This window comes from Hydra vulgaris, chromosome 01, assembly GCF_038396675.1.
Source record: "Hydra vulgaris chromosome 01, alternate assembly HydraT2T_AEP".
Taxonomy (NCBI): domain Eukaryota; kingdom Metazoa; phylum Cnidaria; class Hydrozoa; order Anthoathecata; family Hydridae; genus Hydra; species Hydra vulgaris.
This window is the reverse complement of record NC_088920.1, coordinates 19,874,432-19,894,370: the sequence shown is the minus strand read 5'-3', so window position 1 is coordinate 19,894,370 and position 19,939 is coordinate 19,874,432.

Sequence of the window (19,939 nt, the reverse complement as noted above, 5' to 3'; positions counted from 1 at the left end):
ATTTTTTAACTGTTAGCGTTTTACTTATATTTTTATTAAAATAAAATTTTTCATATATTTCAATTTTATATATTTATATATCTTTTTTATAAATTCAAACATATAATTTTGTCCTTTTTTTAGTTGCATTTGTCATCACTTGATTAGCTTGCTTACTGTTGTAACATGGTTTTAATTTAGTAAATTTATATGATGTAAAGTTTACTCTATTAATCATTAGTCAATAGTTAAGGAGAAGCTGGTATTTTACATAAAAAGGTAAAAATAATTTTGTTTACTTATTAAAACCAGTTTTTATGTTTATTTGTGTTTTAGCTATTTTGTGCTACGATGTTGTTTTTGTCGTTAACAGTAACAGTAACTTTTCTTATGCTCATAAATATTAGTTGCGTGTCTTTTTTACTTTTTTTAGCATGCTGCCTTGGAAACACTATTTTAGGCATTGGCAGGCTTTTCTTGATTTTCCTCTTCTGGTACCTGCTGTGTTGTAACAGATTTAAAAAAAAACTTAACTGATGTTAAGTTCTTTTTTGTCTTTATGTCGTTAACTATAATCAATGACATTGCTGATAAGAAGCCCAATTTAAAGTATTATTTATAGATAAATTTGTACCTAATTATATTTTTTACGATGAAATATCAAGTCATAATGTTATAAATCATTTAATTACTAATAACCCGTATTATATATTACTAATAACCCGTATATATATTTATATATATATATATATATATATATATATTCTTGAACCTACTGATGAACCTACTGATGGTGAAACATTATGTTGAAGATAAAAGATAGATAAGTGCTTTTATTAATTTATTATTGCTCTGTTCTTTAAGAACACTCTAATTGTAGAATACACTAACATAATTTATATATATATATATATATATATATATATATATATATATATATATATATATATACATATATATATATATATATATATATATATATATATATATATATATATATATATATATATATGTATATATATATATATATATATATATATATATATTTTTATATATAGATATATATATATATATATACTACCATTCAAAAGATTTTGATTACCATTTAATACAAGTTGATTACTAACAATACTTTATTTTCTAAAAGCACTCTCGCGTACGACGGAAGTGGGAATAAAGGAAAAGGGAATTTAGTTCAGATTGGCATATATGTACATTTGACATTTGAATGGGCAAGTATAAAACTTTAGTTGGCAAATATCAAATATCAAAAGATCTCTTTCAGCATCCAGTTTTCAACTTTGCATTTGCAAAAGGAAAAACTGAAGAAAAAAAAACATTATTTACTGCAAAATTAGGAAGATTCAAGTAACAAGGTACTAATAGAGATCACTGTTTAAGCAAACTTAAAATTAATGGCGGAGAAACATCTTTAAAAATGATGTTGGCTGTTATTAAGGTTAGTGACAAGAGTGAAAAAACAAGTAGCGCTCAACAAAAAAAAAACTTATTATGCTTACTTACATAGCTCAAGACGGAGTTGTTAAACGTCAACTTATTGATGCCATTGATTGAAAATCTACCTAAAACATACGAGAATGTCAAAGCGTTAAATATTATTTAAGTGAATGATGTGCAATTTTAAATTTCATTTGACCTAAAAATGGGTAGTATCATTTTTGGATTTCAATTCCATTCAAGCAAGCATTGTTGCTGCTGGTGCAATTTTAGTTTTAACATTCTATTAGAATGTGGAGCTTTAAGATCTTTGGCACATTGAAGAAAACATAGGTTTGTTACTAATGGCTAAGTTTTAAACTTTGCAAAAAATTTGCAAACTTAAACACTGTTGATCAATATGGACAGTGCTCGTTTTAGATGTTTTTCCCCAAATCGAACTTCATCTTCTTCGTGGAATTGTTAATCATCTTTTCAAAAATCTTTTCTACTTATCCCCTGGAGCCAAAGAATAACCAGCTGAGTTGTACACCTCCAGCCGTCCCATGGGCGACACTTCAGAGGCAATGATTATTATAAATTTTTTTAAAAACATTCTTAAACAAATGGTTGAAAAACCTTGCGCCTATGAAGTCTTTAGTTGTACTGAAACTTTCTAAGAAGTTCTTTATTCATGTTTTAAAACAAGGCTTTCTTTTAGTGTTGTTCCAAAATATAAAGAAGAATTGATATTCCAAAATAATTTTAAATTCTAGTTATAATTCAAATAATAATTTATTTTAGCAGGTAAATCAAAGGGTCTGTTATGAAGACAAACTGACTTGACTGGCGTCAACATTAATTAACTTCAATTGCAGATCAACATTACTTTTTTGCAGTTCTTGTGTTCACTAATAAAAGCATTTTTTTTTCGGCTTCCTCTTCTTCGTCTGTCTCTTTCTTTTTTATCGGTCCTTCCTTTTTCATCTACCGTTTCTTACCTATTGGTCACTTCTTCTTTATTGCTCTTTTCTCTTCCAACTTGCTTTTTTTTTTTTTGTTCGGTATTTCCTCGTTTTTGTATTCGCAAACACTTAGAGATCATTTTGTGTGCCACCTTCACTTTAGATTGAGATTAAAAAAATCACTTTTTTCTAATTTTTTATTAAGCATATATTTGTTTGTTATTATTTGTTTCATTTTTCTTAAAATTTTATTTCCATTTTTTTTTTTTCTCTTTAATTTCTCTGCGGGAACGGGAAAGGGAACGTAAAATAATCACAAGAGCGTGCGCAGTTTTCCATCGGACAAATAAAAACTTTTATTACGCATGCTCACGTGTTTTTTTTTTTACCTTTTCTTTCCCGTTCCAGTAGAAAAACGGATGAGTGGAAACTTGTCTTTAATTTTTGTTGTGATAATCAGCTTTACGAAGTTTACCGGGGTTATTAAACCGAGAGTTACCGAGGTTTTTATATACTTTTATCGTCTTTGTCAATAACCACACCTATAAATTTAATTGTTTTGGTTTTTTAAATTTTTTTGTAATCAATACTTAGTTAGGGTAGAGTTATTGGAAGCGCTTTTTTGTTGTTGTTGCTTTGAGTGTAAAAAAATATATTGAGTTATTTGTGCATTTAATTATAACTTATTAGCGTCGAACCAGGGTTTAAAAATTTTGTATCCAAAGTAGACTCATCTAAAGGTCATCGATAGAGGTAAAGGTCATCAAAATGATCATCGAAAGAGGTAGATGAATAAAATAAATTCGTATCATCTACAAACATTCGAAAAATGTTGAGACTATTTATTTTTTACTATATGTATTAGTATTACTGCCAATTATGTCAAATTGTTGTCCATTATCTAAATACCATTAAATTATTTAACAGATTGTTTTTTTTTATATAACATTTTTTGAAATTGAAATTCAATGGTAGAGAGTATTGTAAACTTTTTCCCAATACAAAATAATTGACCAAATTGTTTTCGAGGACATTTTTTTAAATTTGCATATAAAAAGTTTTTGGTTTTTTCTTAATTTTTTGATTTTTGAATTATTTAACTGATGTTGTATTTTTAGCAAGTGAAAAAATATTGGAGAAAAGAATTAGAAATAACTGTTTTCACTATTCCTGATTTTAGAGATATACACAGATATGAGTTTGTCAGGATATTGTCTATGGAAGTAAATGAGGATGAAGTGACATGGAAGGTTTATTTATAAATATGAATATACCATGCTGAAATAAACTGTCAAGTAAGAGTTTGTGTTTGGAAGTTTATTGTATTTCAAACTGTCCTTGTTCATGTCTCCTTGTAAAAACTACATGAACATTTCTTTTTTAGTGTAATTTTCGATAAAAATCTGTTTCAAATAGTTAGAAAATTCAATAATATTGTCACCAAGTGGTTTAAAACAAGTAGTTACTATAATGCATTTTTTATTAATACTAATAATTTCAATAGAGAGAATATCAAAGTATTTTTTTTTAGGGTCTCTGTGTGGTTTTTTAGGCACTTCCAAAAGTCCTTAGATTTATATAAACTTTAACAACGCTTTCTCTTTAATAAATTTTTCCATTAAAAGAAATCATTTTAAAATTAGGAATTTTAAAATTTGAGTTTGTTGGTGAAGATTTGTCAGTACTCCCCTGTCTCCCGTAGTAGACAGTAAAGTAGATGATTTTCAACTTATAGTCAGTTTTTTCTAGAATATGGTTGGCTAGTCAACATTTGGCACATTTCAATTTGTAAAATTATAGTTTTAAGGACCTTTTTTATTTAAAGAATGCAATCGACACTTTTTACAGATTTTCCCCTTCCCCATCATTGTTACTAAAATTATCTCCTGCTTACCCCTCCCTTATTTGCAAAACTCTTTTTATAATACTTAATAATAACGTGCTCGCATACCTTGCCAAATCTTTCGACATATTCCATTAACTTTTTTTTCTGTTTCTAGTGTTTTGTTTGCGTAGTTTTTTTTATTCAACTTTATTTATACTTGCAGTTCGATAAGTTACTATTCCATGACACGATAAAAATTACAATCTAAAAAAAATATAACACATCACATGGCAACAATAGTTTATTTCCATAATATTATTATTCAGATTCTATATAATACTCAAATTATTGAATTGAAAAAAAATTTTAAATGAAAATTGAAAAAAATGAAAGTTAAAACCTTTTTACCTTTATAATCATTGTTATAGAAAAAACGCCAAAAAAAACTTTTTCCTGTTTTCTTCTGCGTTTTTTTTGAAGAAGTTTTGGTCAAAAAATCAGCCCAAGCTCTCGTTCACGCCACAAGGTGGTCGATAATAACAACCTAAAAGGATGTTTGTTAATTGATTACTAACAATTTCAAGAACAAAAATTTCTTTGTTCTTGTCAGAAGCACTAAAATCATTTCAAATGTAATGGGTTATACTTCTCCTTCACAAAGATAAAAAAATTTTTCATTTTGAGATATTAATTTAAAACGAGGAATTTTTAGTTTCTTCTAAAATATCAAGAAGTTTTTCAAGTTTATGATCTAAGCTACTAATATTTACGCGAAGAAATTTAATTTAATTTTAGTATTTTACTTATCATTAAAAAAAATTTTTATCTACTAATATTTACGCGAAGAAATTTAATTTAATTTTAGTATTTTACTTATCATTAAACAAAATTTTTATCTACTAATATTTACGCGAAGAAATTTAATTTAATTTTATTATTTTAATTATCATTCAAAAAAAATTTTATTTGCTTGGATAATGATAAGAACATTCATTAATCAAATCGCACCAGTAAATAGTGTCTAGGTCTGAGTTTTTATTTGTTGACTATCTATTTCAGAAAAACTGATTGCTTGTCAAATTGTTTGTTTTTATTCAAAAATACTAGTGTTCATTTTAGTATATGTGCTTATAAAAGAAATTCTTAAAGATTAAAATAAAATATTGTTTTTTGAGATCTTAACCATAAAGTTTGTCAAACTTGAAAATACAATCCTAAATTTTTCTCTGTAAACTTAATACTTTATTTAGTGTTTTCACGAATTTAAAACATTGGGTTTTTTTGCAAAGCCTTCATAAACAAAAATACCCGCTTCTTGTTGATTTTTATAGTTAAGGAGGATTTAAAAATTTTTTTTTTCGTTGTGTTGCTCTCTCAAATTACTTAGTAAAACTAATACAACCAATATTAAATGAAACCCCAACTCGATTAAAAAATTCGAAACAATTCGTAGAGAAAGCAAAATCGTGGGGCATATCCAGTGGCAAAATTCAGGTATCATTTGACGTTATAAACTTATACCCGTCAATTCCTCTTAAAGAAGCGACTGAAGTACTCATAAGTTTATTGGAGGTGGGCGATAATTTTAAAAAAGAGATAAAATTAAATATGAAAAAAATAAAAATTCTGATAGAACTATGTTTATACCGACCATACTTTTTATGGAACAATGAAATACATGAAATTGAAAATTCAAATCCGATAGGTCTTTCGTTTGTGGTAGTTTTTGCTGAATCTTTTCTTCAACATCTTAAAAAAAGAGCACTTAATACAGCGCTGAAAAACAGCCCTCTTATTAATTTAAAGTTATTTTATAGATACGTAGATGATAGTCATGCTAGATTTTCTAACATTGCCCAGGCTGATCAATTTAAGACAATACTTAATCAACAGCATCCAAATATGCAATATACTATCGAATTTGAAAATGACAAAAAAATACTAAATCTTCTAGACATATGCATAATAAATAACGAAAATGGTAAATATGAATTTAAAATACACAGAAAAAATGAAATTACTAACATTCAAGTTAAGGCAACATCAAACCATGACCCACAAATTTTGCATGAAATATTCAACGGTTTCGTACATAGAGCATTTAATGTATGCAGTCAAAAACATATAGAAAATGAACTGAAATTCCTTATTCAAGTATTTGTCGAAAAGGACTACAAACAGTCTAATCTCATAAAAATCATAAAAATTATAAAACGAAAGTACAAAAAATCACTAGTGGCTACTAAAAACATTGAAAACATCACCAGTACGTATCTAACGATTTCATTACCTTGGGTACCAATATTGTCTCCTAAATTACATTAGGTGTTTAGGAAGCCAGGATATAAAACAGTCTTCAAATCAAACCTGAACCTAGAGGCAATATTAACATTAAGAAATAAATCAAAACTACAAATAAACAGCCACCCAGGAGTTTACATTATTAAATGTCATTGTAGGAAAAAGTATATAGGTGAAACAAAAGTGCAAAAAAAATACGCATGCAACAACATAAAAACAGTGCAGAAGAAAATAAAACAGAACGATCTGCATTAGCCACACACATGAGACATTGTACACAACAAATCAACTGGGACAGTTGCATAACTCTAAAAGTTATATATGCTAAAAAGTTTGATAGGAAAGTTCTTGAGGCACTTGAAATACTGTACCACCAATGTGCCCTTCAACAAAATGGTATCAATTTAGATGAGGAACAATATGTGTCAACAAAATTTTGGACACCATTTATGGCGCACTTACGTCAGAAAAAGATGAAACTATCCCATTGACATAAAATATAGAACTGTTGTTTTAAAAATAAGATATAAACAAAAAGAAAAAAAAAACTTATAAGCTGAAGACGCTGGTCACAACAATCCAGAAAAAATTTCTTTTAAAAAAAATATAAAAATAATTTAGTATCGAAAGAAACTCGTGTTTATTGATGTTTATAAAATAATAATAATAACAATAACATTAATAGTAATAATAACAACAATAGCAACAATAATAATAATAACAATAATAAAAAATAACAATATTTATAATGGTGAAAGTTGGAAATAGAATAGTGATATTAATTTGAGAAAAAGTTATGAAAGAGCAAGTATTAGTAGTAATAATACAGCATTAAAATGAAGAAAGTAGGAGAAAAGAATTTTAGAAAAGATCAAGTATTTGTAGTTATAGACCAGCATTGAAGTGAATAAGGTTAAGATAGATAGTAGATAGTTAGCAGTAGAGTAGATAGCTTTTAGCTGATCGTAGTTGGTAACGAGTATTTTTTTTATAAGTAAAAAAATCAGTAAATGGAGGAGGTTTTATGTTGCTGTTTCTAAACAAATAAACATTTGGAGTGTTGAATAAGGTCGTTAACTTAAGTATCTTTGATATGTAGTAGAGGATATTTGGGTCAGAGTTAAAATGCTGAAAATAGATTATTTTTACGGCTTTATTTTGGAGGTGAGATAATCTTTTAAGTGTTAGAGATTGGGTTTGTCCCCATATTTGATAAGCATATCTAAGATGAGACTCAAAAACCACATGATATATATTAAGAAGCGTTTCAAGATTAAGATAATGTCGAACTTTGGCCAACATACCGTTAGACCTGCTTAGTTTCAGTGCTAAGTCTTGAAGATGGGATGCAAAACTTAAATTAGAATCAATTTTGATACAAAGATACTTGATAAAATTCACAGTATTTTTTGACAACTTAATCTGAAATTCAGGTGCTTTTTAATTTTTGTTTGACTTGATTTAAAGATAATAATTTCAGTTTTTTTGGAATTAAGTGATAATTTATTAGATAGAAGCCACTGGAGTAGATTCGCTAAGTCATGGTTTATATTTTTGTTTATCTTTTTAAGTGATTTGTTTATTAAAAGCAGATTGGTGTCATCAGCAAAGTGGTAAGCAGTGGAAAACTTTAGAGAGGTATTAAGATCATTAATAAAGGAAGGAAAAGTAATGGTCCTAATACAGAGCCTTGTGGGACACCATTTGCTGATTTTATTAATTCAGATTCTCTCCCTTTAATAGAAACAAACTGTGTTCTATTTTAAAGATAAGAAGAAAACCATTGGAGTGTTGTGCCTTTGATACCGTATTACTCTGATAACTTTCTGATAAGAATGAAATGATTAACTGCATCAAAGGCTTTCTGGAGATCAACAAAACACCACATGCAAACTATTTATTGTCAAAAGTTGTTCTAATTTTTTCAGTTATATCAATTAGTGCATGAGTTGTTGAATGATTGTTTCTAAACCCATACTGATTTTTATAAAGACACTTGAAATTCTCCAGAAAGTTGTAGAGTCTATTGTGCATAGCTTTCTCAAATAGTTTGCTTATATTTGAGAGAAGAGAGATTGGGCGATAATTAGAGTAATCCAGTGGAGAACCTTTTTTATGTATTGGTGTCACTTTAGCTATCTTAAGGAGATCTGGGAAAATTCCATTTCTAAATGAGTTATTCATAATTATGGATAGTGGCTTTGAGATTATGTTTGGAATAAGCTTAAAAATAAATGTGGGCTTTTTTTGTTTTGAAGTTTCATAATGAGACTGAATACCTCAACTTCAGTCACTGGCTTAAACTTTCATTAGGATTTTTTAGAATGTCTCTAAAATCATATTTAGGGATAATTTTTTTGTTTATTAGATTCTCTTGGATACTAGCAAAGTAATTGTTAAAAATATTAAATTAAAAATTGTGGTCTGATCAGAGATGACTTTATTATTTATTTTGAGTTTGAAAGAGTTATTGTATATAGTAGGTCTGATGTTGATAATTTCTTTTATTCCTTTCCAAGTTATCTTAATGCTGTTTAGGTTGTTGTTGAAAAAGGAAATACAATACATTTTTTTGGATTGTTTAAGTAAGTTGCTTATTTTATTTCTATATAACCTAAATTTATCAAAGAGTAGATTTCTTGTATTAGTATTGTTTAATTTAACAAATTTTTTATAAAAGACATTTTTGTGATATTGGTAAATACACTAATATTATTTAGTAATAATAAGTATTTGTATATTTTAATTATAAGACTTTATAAGTATAAAGCTATATAAGTACACAAACTTATAATATAGATGGAATATGAATTTATTAGAATAAAGCAACTATATAAATTAATATAGAATTTACACTAGTAAATTAATATAGAATATAACAAGCACAATATATGCACAATGCACATGTACATATATACATACACACACATACACACACACACAAACACATACACACACACACAAACACATACACACACACACAAACACATACACACACACACAAACACATACACACACACAAACACATACACACACACACAAACACATACACACACACACATATATATATATATATATATATATATATATATATATATATATATATATATATATATATATATATATATATACAAATACATATATCAGTTAAACTATATGTATATGCTAATTAACAATATGCAATAGAAATTGTGTGAATAGTAAAGATCAGCACCAAATTTAACTTTTGTTTTACTTTTGATATTGTTTACAAGGGTTAGTATAGTCTTATATAAAAAAAAAACCTCTTCAAATAAGCTCAAGGGTTTTTAATATATTATGAAATAAACATATTCAAAGTCACACAATTTGTATTCCAACACCTGTTCAAAAAATTTTCAAAGGTTTTTGAAAATATTTATCCTAAAACATAAATCGATACAATACTCGACCTACGGGAAGATTTGTAAAACCTTTCCGTATATCAAAACTTACAAGATTCTCTATTTGTTATTGTGGCCCAATGGAACATTTTATTCAAAAACAACATAACTGAACTTATTTCTAATCAATTCTTTACTTGATTTTTTCTAACAATACACTTTTACTCTCTTTTTATTTATTAAAGATTACTAGTAAAAAGACTTTTTCTTTCGTTCTTGTAACTACTATATACTATGAAATAAATTTGTATTTAATATTAAATAATATTTTATATGACGGAAATCACCTTGAAATTGTAAATAGTTGTTGACAAAAAAAAATAAAGTTTTTTTGTAAAAATAGTTGCTTTCTTTCTAATTAGACAGTAAAAAAGTTAGAGAATCAAAAGCGATACTTTTTAGCTCAATAAATGAATTTCAATGCCGTCCTTTCGAATGTTATTTTGTGCTAATTTTACAATTCCTCGTTTTTATTCCGAATACTAAAGTTCCAACTTCAAATAAAAAAACTAAGCAGATTTTAAATTGTAAGTCGTTAAAAAGTATCCTATTTATTATATATAGAATTTTTTTTGTTGAGTGGTGACATTTCAAGCTTGTCGCCCGGGTCAATTTGTCATTGCGCTCCTCCTCTCTGGCCCTGGGTTTTCAATTGCTATTTTGTACTATTTTATTTTATTCAACTTTCTCAATGGCAAGACCTAAAACATGAAATAATTAAACCCTATTTGGTTATAACTTTTAGCATTAAATTTAGCCTATTTGATACTTCTCCAAAATTAATAACATTCTTCTACCTGGTTCCGATGTAAAACAATAGGATTAGTGCTTAACAAAATATATTTCTACTTTACTTATTTTCATGCCTTTATAATTACTTCAACACTCAAGTCTATCTACTCTTCATGACATGGAAGATACTGACATGTTTTAGGTCTTTAAATAAACCGATTACATTAAACCAAGGAAGTAAAATAAGATTATTTTACTTATTTTACGTCCTTGATTAAACAGTCAGTTCACAGCAATGATATTAATATTATCTTTTTGTTTTTATAAAGTTTTATCTATTCAATTTAGCTACATTGATGCCAACTTCAAAATGGATGCAAGATACAGGAGATAGGGCTATTGGGTGCCAAAATATTTATATAATCGCCCTCGTAATTTAGTTAAGCATTGCTTGTTGCAAAAATCTACTGCTGAATACATGGATTTGAACACAGTTGTAATGATGAAACATGGTATCTTTACTGTATCAAGTACCATTGATTCTTCTACAAAATTCTTTGTGCATTTCGGTGATGAAAATATTATGCAAAAATGTACTTGTTATGATTGGATATCAACAGGCTATCCCTGCAAATATTTTTTTGCTGTATTCAAAAAGTATCCAGCTTGGTTTTGATAATACATTATCAAAACTTTATGTAAATTCTCCATTCTTAAATTTAAATGAAGATAACTATGATATATTCCATGAAAAAACACCTTTTAATTTTTCAAAGTCGCTTTCACCTTTAAAAGAGTCATCTTTGTCTTTAAAAAAAAATACAACTGTATTAATAATAAATTAAGCAAAAAACACATTTCTAAGCGTGTTGGATCACAAAAAGAAAAAATATCAAGTACTTCTCAAGTGTTTATAGTAGAAGAGAGTTACTTAGTTGACTCAATTGAACATAAAAGTGTTGATGAGATAGTTATTTCACATAACAATGATGAACATTTAGTAGAAAAACTGGTTTTACTTCTTAAACTTTTTTAAAGAAAAACTGGTTTTACAAAACTCTCATCAGATGATATGAATGATATTACAACCCATTAGATGTTGTCAGACAATGTCATTCATTCAGTACAAATAAAGATAACTGGTGTTTCTGGTCTGCATTATACAGTTTTGGAGCAAAATTTGTCATTTTGTGTGGTGAAGGACTTCTTTGTACAGGTATTACATGATAGTGATGTACACTGGCTGACAATAAGCACTTTTGGCTGCTCTGAAATTGAGGTATTTCTGTTAGACAGCATGACAGAAATTGATGAAATGATAAACCATTTATTTAAAAGTGTTATAGAAAACCACTTAAATGAGTTTCCAAAGACTGGAAAATTGACTAGGTTTTGCAAAGAAAAAGAATTTAGTTTTACTCTTTATTGCGTATGTCGGCAAATTTGGATGGCTTCTGATAAAGTTGTCAAAGATAAGTAAGTGAATTATTCAAATTATGTTTTAGCCAATCTAACTAGTTACACACACACACACACACACACACACACACACACACACACACACACACACACACACACACACACACACACACACACTTATTACTTTTATTTTATTTACACGCAGTACTTTTATTCACATTTTGTGACTGTTTTTTATGTGTTATTACATTTAGGCATATGGTGGAAAACGTGAATGTTGGCTTCACCGTGTTTGTGAACGCATACCTGATTTTATTTTAGAATGTGAGAGTGTTGAATGGTTTTGTTCGCAATGCACAATAACTTTACCATGTAGTACTTTAACTTAAAAGAGATTTTGACTTTAACATTTATAATCCTTTTTTATATAGTTTTAGTAGTTTAGAATTTTTTTTATTTTTCTTTATGGTAGGCAAAAAGTGTATGCTAGATGAAAAATCTTACGTAAATAGTTTTTCATTTTCTAATTTTCTAATAAATAGTCTTAAAGGAATACATAATTTTTGAATGATAGCAATGCCTAAAAAGTTGTGTTACCTAAATAAGGTTTATTTTAGTCAAGAGTTCATTAAGTAAGAGGGTCTGGTTAAGTAAGTAAGATGGTCTGGTTAAGTAAAGGCTATGCATGTTGAAGAATCAATTTTTTCAAAACTCTTTTAGAGTTCTTTTGAACTCTGCAAGTGGTGTTGTTGTCTTTCAATTTATTTATTTATACCGTAAACACTTTTAGTTTCAGTCTAAGTATAAATCTTAGTATTTATAATAAGTATTTATTATTGTTTAAATTTCAATGAATATATATATTTTTAATATATAAGAATTTTTTTAAACACAACAATTTTCCTTTTTTTTTTTTAGTTCCGTTTGTCATTGCTTTAGTTATTGTATTAGTTTGCCTGCTGTTGAAACATGGTTTTAATTTAGTATATTTATATGATGTGAAATTTACTCTATTAATCATCAGATAACAGTTAGGGAAAAATTGGAATTCTACATAATTAAGGTAAAAATGATTTTGTTCACTGGTATTATCATTAGTTGCCGATGGTAACATTACAAAACTAGTTTTTATGGTTGATTGTGTTTCAGCTCTTTAGTGCTATATGTAACATTGATGACAAATATATTACAAAACAAAATATATAACAAAAAATACTGTAACATTGATGACAAGATATAACAAAAACAACATGTTGTTTTTGTTATAGTCATTATCAATAAAAGCTTTTATTACGATTGTAAATCTTAATTGTATGTTTTTTTAGCACTTAGAATATTTCGTTATATCACAAATAATTAAGACAACGTAAAAAATATTCTACTTTTAATTCATGATATAATTTTTCAAATAAAAAGATCTACTTTTAATTCATAATATAATTTTTCAAATTGCTCAACTCCAATTGTCCCTGTAGTTTAAATATTTAAATAAATGAAATCCCTCGAGTTTAAGTATTTTGTTGTAGAGTGTAATTATAGTTAATGATTGTTTTAAAGCTAACGATCTTACTTGTAAATACTTGTAAATAATTGTATATGTATATAGAAGTATTTGTTTATAATATAAAGACATAATTGTAAATATCAAGAGAATTAGTATATAAATTATGTTGAATTTCGTTAAGAGAGATAAGGCGTTTTACGCTTAACTTATAAAGTTCTTTTTGATGTGAAACGAGCTATTTCGGCTAAAATGTCGACTAAAGTTGATTTAAAGTTAATTCCGGAGTTTAGTGGAAACAATCAACAATCAGTCGCAGAATGGTTGGATAAAGTTGAACTGGTATGTAAACTACAGACGTGTTGAGCCGAGGTTGTTTAAAGATCAAACGCAGCCAAATTGCTATGAATGTAAACTCCCCAATCATTTTGCAAGAGATTGTCATCTGCGAAGAAATAGTAATCGAAACAAGTCGGGTCGAAGACGGGAGACATGCGATGTTTTGTCTTACTCGTGTCAAGAGAAAGGACACATCAAAAATGTGTCAAAAAAACGTGCCGAGGGAGAAGATGTTTGCGCCAGTTCTCTCCCTAAACAATCAATAATGGCGTTACCTACTAATCAGTTGGACATTAATGGCGTTTCTCGGGATGTGTTAATCAACTCAGGATGTACCTGCTGCATCATTTAACAAAAATGTGCGGCAAAAATTACAAAGAAAATAATTAGCGCGTTAACTGTTAATGGACAACAACAACAGTGCGAAGGCGTTAGCCGAACTAGAATTGTCACACTTAATGGAAATGAAGTTTTTGTGGAAGCACTTGTAGTTGACTTCAAACCACTTTGTTATTGTTTTTTGATGGGTATGGATGGAATAGTGGCTTTTGGTGGAGTATCAATATCTGCAACTCGTGATGTTTGTTTTATGGGAAGTAAAGAATCATGTTTACTTGGACTAACAGGTGATATTTCAAAAGATGTCAGTAATACGGATATAATAGCTTGGGATTTCACAGCTTCGTTTAAGAAACAAAATCGAGAATGGATAATTGCGTGGAAATGGAATAATAATTCTCAACCTGAAACTCTAGTGAATAAGATTGCTGAATACATTGAAGGGTGGATAGAGACAAAATGGCTACAAAAGTACGATTTGAAGAAACACGGTCCAATAAAGGGTTTGGTTTCTCTCATGACAGTGGTGCAGCGAAACAAAGGAAAAGTACGACCAGTATTAGACTTCAGGGAGCTGAACACGTTTATTGAAGCATTCACTGCGAACACAGATGCGTGTGCTGACAAACTTCAAGACTAGAGACGGTTTGGAGAAAATGTTTCAAGAATTGATTTATCTTCAGCTTATATGCAACTATAAATCGATGAGAAACTCTGGACTTACCAAACTGTTGTGTTCCGTGGACAAAGATTTTGTTTAACACGTTTGGGATTCGAACTAAACGTTGCGCGAGTCATAACGAAAGCGGTATGGGACAAAGTGCTATCGCAAGATAAAACAATCTGGAAAGGAACGTCATCATACATTGATGATATTTTTATTAATGAAGACATAATACCTGTTTGTCGCATACTGGATCATTTGGAAATCTATGAACTTAACTGTAATGCTCTTATTAGAGTGTCTTATAGTTGGTTAAAAAAGGTTGATAAACCTTCTGAAATGGCAGCAAGTGGCATAATTAGTACTTCGCTATCTTCTAAAGAAATCGAGCACGTTCATAGACCTACAGGACATTATGGCGTGAAGAAAACATTGTACTTCGTTCGTAAAATTGACCCGTCAGTGAGCAAGGAAGAAGTACTACTGAAAAGAATACCTACTGAAAATTACAAAATTTTTATACCTACTTTATGACTCCTTATATTAAACGTTTTGGCGCTCCTATAGAGTAAATGTATACCATATGCGTTGCCTTTTTGGCACCCCAAGTGGTAGAAACAATCTTTACTCCTTAACTTACTTGAAACTTACTACTGACCTCATTTCATTTTTTAATCTTTTATATTTGTCCCATTCAATAATTTTTTTGTCCCATTTAATGAGTAGTTCTAAATAAATGAAATAAATGACCAGGTCTAATTATTCGTTCTTTTTACCAAAAGTACATAATAGATAGTGCAAGAGTTAATGGTCATCAAACTGTTTTCAATATATAAGTTAAGCAACTTTACGAAATTAAAAAGAGCATTTCACGAAAACTGTCCCATTCATTATGGTGCCCCCCTATATAGGTCACACAAAAGCTTCATTTATTCAGTTAAAAAAAAAATTTAATTTAAATTATTGGCCACATTTTTATAAGAAATACCCATTGCAGAAATTAACTGAAGTATATATCACATATATACTTTAGTTATTTTTAATATAAATTTGTATTTTATATCAAATACTGGAAAAAATCTTAATCATTTATCGGCCAATGATCCGTAAATGGGAACACATCAAACAGAATAATAGAGCACTCGAAATTTATTTATTATAATGCAATTATTTAGAAAAAAAAAAAAAAAAAAAATCAATCAAGATAATTTATTCAGTTTAACTTATTATATGCTAAGTGCAGGTAATGAACCCCGAAAAAAAGTTAAAAAAACTTATTGCTATAAACCATCCTTTTCTTTCTTCAATATCTTGATAATTTTCAATATCTTCAATATTCTAACCCTTCAATAGAGGTTGATTTTTGTAAATTTGATATCTAGGCCAACTTCTTTTTATAGTTCACAGTTTTTCTTTTTTTTTCTTTTAAAACCTTTTGTTATTCAACTTTTCTCTTTTCACAAGCTACTTTTGCAGCTGTCTTTAAGCTTCGTGTTGTAAGACTGCAATGTGAAAAAAACAACTGTAAAATAGAGTTTTTGAGTTAATCTTCTTTTGTTTTTTTTTTAATTTTAATTTGTAGTAACAGATAAGTAAAAATATTGGAGTTTTTGTCTAATAGACAAGATGAACCATTAAATGGAAATGAAAACTTGAGTTCTATTGATGTGTTGTGAGAGGCTGTTTTTATTATTTAAAAGAATTAAAAAAAACACCTGCAATTTGAAACCATGAAGCACTAATGAACTATCAAAAGAAACTTTTTTAACTTATGTTGATTTATAAACTTTAACTTCTTCAAAACTTACATTTGTACTAATATCCACAGTTTTGTTTCGAATAGAGAAATCAATTGAATCATTTTTTATTACAGGTTAAGTTCTTGGATTGTTGTGATGTCATATTGTTACGCTTTAGAAAATAAACCAAATAACTTAGAATGTAAAACTGCATCCCCTGGTTAGTTTTATTGATCATTGTTTGACAGACATCAGAATACATATTTTTTTAGTGGCTTAAAAACTGTGCTGACCAAAGGCTGCAACCAGTTGCGGATGTGAACTGGAAATTTTACATCTCATGTCTTTCTAGAATTAAAATCTGTGACCTTGCAGAACTAATATTTGAAAAAAAATATTTTTTCAAACCGTAACTTTGCAAAACCTTGTTTAGTCCAGCAAGAAACACTCAATGTTGCTCCTTCACTATTATGAGGTGGTATGACCGGCTGCATTTATACAACAACACGTTTGATATATTATCTAGTTGTAACCCTGTTTCATCCATATTCCGAAATCATTTTAGTTTGTTAGATAAGTACTCATTGTGTATCAGTCACTCCCAAGATGTGAAATATTTTGAAATTTTCCCCCTGTCTACACATATTTGTGGGAAAGAATATGTTGGCTCTGGACAACGAATACTTGCACAACCATGCCTCTTTTGTTGCTACCAGTTTTTAAGATTTTTAAAATTTAATCTTTTTTTTTTTTTTTTTTTTTTTGCTAACTTAACAGCATAATTAATAAATGTTATTTTCAAAAACCAATTTCCATTTGGGCACAATTGCCAGCATAATATTATTTTCAAGATCACCTTTAATTGGCTTTTTCCCTGGTTATGCTCTTATTTTAGACTTTCCATAAATAGTGGCCTGCATTGTTGAACGTGGAACGTTTTTATACTTCCTTTTTGCTGAGACATACCATTTATTACCAGTTTCATATTAGAATCTGGATTGTCCTCAGCATGCATATTTTTAATTATACTTGAAGTTAGTTTATTGATAACATTTGACTTTGAATTTTTCAGTATGTTTTAGCTTTTTTGTTTTTGCGTATTTAATACTATTTTCAACTAAAAAAAAAAGTAGTAATTATAGAAACAAGTCTACAAACATATGTAAATAAAATAAATCAAAAAAGTTATATTGATTACTTTTTTTACCTTTAACGCAACATTTTCATTCAGTATGTATGAAACAAGTTAATTTAAGGAAAACTTGGATGTTGCTTACAAGTTAACAACCTTTTTTTAACTTTTTTCACACAAGTTATGTGTCAAATTTTATCACACTTAGATATTTATTATGTCGGATAAATTATAACTAAGTTGAGAAAATTTTGTTTTAAATTTTTAGAAAAAAATATTTTAGTTAAATACTTTTATTACAACTGTTGTCCAATCGATACTATTTAGGAAAGGTTTAGTTTAGTTCAGTTAAAACATTCTGTGAGGCATATCTTTGGCTTCAAAACACGGCGACGTTACAATACACTTATTACGTTTACAACGGAAGAACTTTAGTAAACAATTTTTAAAGCTTTTCAACATTCGCATAATTTAAAAATAAAACTTTTGCGTGATTAATATAAATTATGTGCAGACTTTGATCGTACTCTGAGTGATACTTTCTTGCGCTGACCGCATTAAATACATATAGGGATTGCAATCACGCGGGATCCCGCATTATTTCACCGCATTTAAGATCCCGCACAAAATACTACTGGATGTGCGGGATTTTTATATTTTTGATATTTCTAAACAAAACGACAAAAAAGATAATAAATTTATTTAATGTAAATGTGTAGCAATTCCATTGTAATATTGCTGAAAATAAAATGCACAATAAAATTTTTACTGAAACACATCTATACTTTTTACTGTGAGGCGTTTTCCTCTAACCTAGAACTAAAAGTTTCTTAACAAAATAAAGAAGTTATTAGCGAACTCTAAATATAACAAGTTACTTACTGAAAACGGATTACTAGTACTAATAGTTTCTTTAGATTTTAGGGTATCTAGAACTAGTTTCACATAAACGAGTTGCCTGGGCGAAGGTAGCGTCATTGAAAAATCAGCCTATAGGCTCCAAATTTTTTAATTGGCCTCTGTTTATTAGAAACTCTTATAGCTTGTCAACATCTTTATTTTAATTCTAATATTTATATCTATAGTAATTTTATTATTTTTCCTATGCCATAGATCAGTTCCGTAGCAACGAAATCTTTATTAAGGGGGAAATACTACTGGAGAAAGTTCAACCCCTTGAGAGTTAATTATTGTATAATCATGTATACCAAAAATTATTGGGGGGAGGGGGGAGGGGCAATTGACCCCCCGGTTCCTACGGGCATACGCGTGTTTTTGGAATTAAAATTTATAGTAAGGTGAAACCATTAAAAAAAAAATGCAAAATTTTAATTGACCAATCGATGTCGATAGTTTACTGTTAGTGGTTATTATCGGGACTGATGTTTTTGCGTTAAACTTGATTAATAAGAAAACAAACATATGGATCATTAGATTAGATTAAAATTTATTAGAACAGTGATAGACGCTCTAAAGGACACGCAGGTTCATAAAATATGAAGGAATCTGACAACGTGCCCTACAATCATATAACACATGTGCTAGATTATTACTAAAAGTATATCTATTATATTTAATACATAATCTCACAGTTATAAAACAACAAACTAGTTAGCCGGAACAGTATTTTTCGAAGTTGATAGAGTTAATTTTAATTTTAAAGCCCTTGATATTTTTGGCATTAACGACGTCAGACGGCAAGTTATTCCAAGTATTAACAACCCTGACGGAGAAAGAATATTTACGGGCATCGAGTTTACACTTTAGTTTGCGTTATTTGAATTTGTGACCTCAATTGTAAATATAGTTGTTAAATAAAAAGAAACTTGATATATTTAGCCAAACTAAATTATTCAGAATGTAACATGTAATTATGTGTTGCTTAAGGCGACGAATTTAAGTAGTTCTAAAGCAAGCATTATAAGTCGATTTAAATATGAAAATTTATTTAAGGTAGCAATTCTTCGTAAAACGTCTTTGCACTCTTTCCTCTGCTATGTTAAATTCAGTGCGGTTTGGCAACCAAACCGGAGAGCAATATTCTAAAATTGGTCTTATGTAGGTAGTGTAGGCTTTCACACGTAGATCACGACTTTTTAAACACTTGAGGATTAAATATCCTCGAATGTTTGATGCATGGAAGAT